Genomic DNA, 4,690 nt, shown 5'->3' on the forward strand with positions numbered 1-4,690 from the left:
GGAACTGAGTTCTTGTAAACAAGAGAAAAATGCGTTGCGAAAGCATCGACTATCGTTTGAGAGGTCTCATAAGTTTGATTATTTAACGTTACCCTTCCGGGAATACGTGACATATCCTTTTTATTACGCAAATATGTCCAAAAGTATTTTGGGTCTGAAGATAAAGCGTCTTCGGTTGAAGCCATATGCTCTCTATGCAAAACTTCTAATTGAGTTTTAATTGTTGACCTTACACGTTTAAATTCTTCATAATAACGAATATTACCAGTTTGTTTAAATTGTTTATGTAACTTGAGTTTAATTTTGATATTTCTAATAAGATCTACGGTAAACCACGAAGGAAATTTCTTCTTTTTATGATTATATACAGGTACATGCTGATCGAATACTGATTTCAGTAGTTCATAAAACTTCAGACAAGCGGTATCTACATCAGAGATTGTTGTTAAAATATTCCAATTTATATTAAGAATATCGTTATATAGATTGTTAAAATTTGCTTTTTTAAAGTTATATATTTTAGTTTTGTGTTCCACTTTAAAGTTGCTTACGCGTGGGGTGTTTAGTTTTACACTAAAGTCAATAGCGGGATGATGTGGATCTTCATTTATAAGAATTGACGCAATCCTTCCGATAAAAATGACGTGTTTATTGTAGAGCATTCCGAATCCTTCTAAAAACATTCTAGAACAATTGTCGTTTACTATATAAGCAAATAGTAGCGTATTCCAGTCTGTCCCAACATCGATGCATTTTAATCATGTTGTAAATTGTGAGTGATAAATTGTAATTACTGTTATAAATTAATATATTAGGTATATTCGAAGACATATAAATTTATTGTTAGTTAATTTGTAAATAAATAAAACCCCGTAGTGAAATTTGCATTCTAGCATAAAATATGGTGCGAGAACCATGATGTAAACACTATGTAAACATTAGTTATTAGGTAATGCGTGATATTTCATCGTTTACTTTCAGTTTTCATCCTACATTTAGAGGAAAGGTATCACTCAAATAAAACCCAAAACACACTATGGTCGACAGAGTAAAAAATTAGATTATATTATTTACTATCTAGTAATAATTTAATAAATTCAGTTCTTAATGCAATTAAACGAAATAAAATAGAAATTAGTCGATTGTTAGGTACATGATAATTACACAGTGTGTAATGTGAAATAACTTAAAAGATAGAAAACAACACATTCTTATAACCAGTGTGTAGAATGCGGCTTAAATGATCCAATTAAAACAAACAACGCATTCGATAAAGTAGCGCTTATAAATCGTGGCATTGTTTCTGTATCTAATCTTTCATCGACATCGCCGATCGAGTGTGGTAAAAACGACCGGACACCATATCAATTGGAAATACTACCCTAACAAGCCCAAAACACCGCTTACAGACTATAAAAAGCTCAAAGACAACGTCGCTATGCTTTTCGGATCGTGTTAATGTTAATTTTTGGTCTATGAATTTCAAATGTGGACAGACAAACACTTCTCTGACACATAAAGCATATAAAATAAACAAACAAATTTTAGTATTCACCGTTCGCGTTCTTCTGAAAAAGAGCGCCAATTACAGTTAAACGCTTCAAAAGTGTATCGTTAAGTTCAACTTACAATCGAAGCAATTTTATAAAAAATTACTTTCTCGACCGATGTTATGTATGTCCAAATAAGGTTGATGGAACGATGGCTACACTACTTTGAACGAAGTGTCCGAAATAAATTAGAGCACGATGGACGTCGGTCGGCGATGTATGATCGTAAATATGTCGCCCAAAGCTACACCAGCACCTCTACCAATTCCTTCGCAAAGGAAAAAATAATGTTCGGATAGAAGGGTTTAACTATAAGAAATATTGCTACTAAAAACGGTTTTGTAACTTCGCGAGAGCGTTTTTGCAATAAAGGATTCCGAGCTATCTATATAGAAAAGGTTAAAACGTTTGCACCCGGCGTGTTTTTAATCCTTGATAACATCTTCAGTTGAATTAGAAATTTCATATAGCACAGAGCGAATATTGTTCACTTTAACATTTATCTCTTATCTTAAATATCTAAATTAAAACTGGACATATAAAGTATTTAATGTGGACGGCGGCTTTGGGGACGAAAGCGGTGAATGATAAGAAATTTCATTTAATTTAACTGCGGCGTATCGGCCCTATGCAATAAAAGCAAACTTTGAAATTAGGAGCGACGTCCATTATATATGTTCGTACAATTCGCTTCAAATAAAAACAGATTTGGATTTCAGCCAGACACTACGGCAATTTAAGTCATCACAACAATTTTGAAAATTCCATTCTTCTTTCTGCGCGATATCTACTAGCAAAACGAGTGCTTGTATGCTTTTAATTTAATTGTTTTATAGGTTGGTATAATCTGCAGTGATATGTGGCTTGAAAGCAAAATTACTTTATTTGTGATTGATGCTGGTATATTTAAAGCACTTATAAGATTTTTCGTATTTAGCAACACTATTACTTTAAATGATACTGAATTGGGGTTTTACTTATGGATTCGCCAAATGAAAAACTTTGGCAACGTTATTACATGTGTTTGAATTGGAAAGTCTTTTTATCTCCAATATATTGACGTGCTATTAGCGCCACCTTAATTCACTATAGTCACACTGGTTTGGGCCGTTTACTAACTAGAGATTGAGAATGGTGATAATTAAAGGTGAAGCATAATTCGATTACAATGAGTAAAGAGAAAACGATACCATTACCCCTGATTAGAAGAAATGTGTTCGCAATGAAGGACTTTTTCGAGTTATAAGAAAAAAGTTGATTTGAAATTAATTAAATTAGGTAGCATAACGTTCTTAAAAATTCTTTCATTTCCCTTTATTCAATAAAGAACTCCGCTAGAAGTATAAGAACAAAAGCTTGCCTCATTCGATCGTTTCACAACGTAACGAAATACAATTGAAAACCCAATTTAACTAAGTTAATAAACTTCGAAAGGCTATTGTTTAATAAATAAAAACCCCAATTTGTAGTATATCATAAGAAAATTCAATTTCCGCCATACAAAACAATTTCAGACTCATTTACGTCTAACTTGGGGTGAAACATGTTTCATTATAAAACAGGGTAAGTGCGAATATAAAATTGATAAGAACTTCGTCGAGCCGGAATAAAGGTAGGTAGCTGTCTAAAAGGAAGAAACATTAAAAGTTACTAATAGACACACCGAAAATTGACAAAGTAATATCTTTCCCTTAGAAATGTTGGGAAACGGCATTATTATGAAGTAGTCGTGTTTTTGTGAAACTTTTAATTATTATGGTCTCTTTTTAGCGAAAGTTTTATCAATTTTATTATGTTAATGGCACGGTGTTTCGTGGAATAGAAATCGTTACTTGTGAAAATACTGTATTTATATGACTTCTTTTAATTAAATGTGATAAATTTGCCCTATACAAATTACAAATCATGAAGCGAAGACGTACATATTCGTAATTTTCCTGTGACAAACAAGGAAAATGTTCCATAAAAAATTGATTTCCGTCAACTAATTTGACAGTACAGTACGAAATCTGGTATTTAACATTTGCTCTGAAAATGAGGCACCAAAAATATTCTTCATTCAGAATTTAATTGATTTTATGGTATATTGTTGTTCACAATGATTTTTCTCTAATCGTGACTTGGTGCAATAAATTACTTTGATCTGATAAACGTTTATTCACTCACCTACGTTAACATCATAATCATCGGATTAAAGCACGTTTTTATTGGTTTCAATACCATCTTCGAAAAACTGTAGCTAAGAACGCTTAACTGCATTGAGTACAGGAGAGAATTTAAAATAAAGCTCCATAGAACCGTCGCCGAAACCTGTGAAAATTTAAACTAATCTCATATATAAGGATATTTTTAAGAGCGTCCATATAACATCCAGCTACGGTTCAGGAATAACAAAAAAGTGTTGATGCAACAGATAAAGATCAGTTCCGGCGACTATTGTATGCAAAGCCCTCTAGAATACATATTTATGGTATGTGGCCGCCATAACTTCGTTGGTGGATTTGACACTCTTTGTTTTCTTTATATAAAAAGAACGATTCGTTTTAAGGTTTGGGGACCAACCTCCAAAAGCATAATTACTGTACAGTATAATAAATATTCTCAAAAATAACTGTTATATTGTCATCGTGGTCTGTTAATTTCATGAACAGGTGTGGCCAACGAGTATCACGTAAGAGTTTACACAATGCAATATAAAAACGGAGGGCAGTTCCCATGCAAAATGTAATAATAATATGTAAGTACAACGAATTAAATTGCACGCTTGCAGCCCTTAATGCAATTTAACAAAAGTATGCTGAAACGTGGGTGGTTTACAATAATAGTCATACTTGCACATTATAATATTATACACCTAATGAAAGTTGTATGCATTTTAGCAAATTGTTATACTGTGAAGTCTAAAAATACGGCATAAAATCTATAATTCCGGCCCGTTATATGTGTCAGTAAAAGTCTTGCGATGGCTACCACAGTGTCCTAATTAACATTACCTTGTATTATTATATGTACAAGTAATTGTATGTTATACCGTAATTGCCAAAAGTTAAGATAACCTGTAATTTTAACTATAAATAAAGTTTTGATTGATATCTGTGAATAAAGATGAAAATTGAAAAGTACACAGCACCACTACAAAT

This window comes from Photinus pyralis, unplaced genomic scaffold (assembly GCF_008802855.1).
Source record: "Photinus pyralis isolate 1611_PpyrPB1 unplaced genomic scaffold, Ppyr1.3 Ppyr1.4_LG2, whole genome shotgun sequence".
Classification (NCBI taxonomy): Eukaryota; Metazoa; Arthropoda; class Insecta; order Coleoptera; family Lampyridae; genus Photinus; species Photinus pyralis.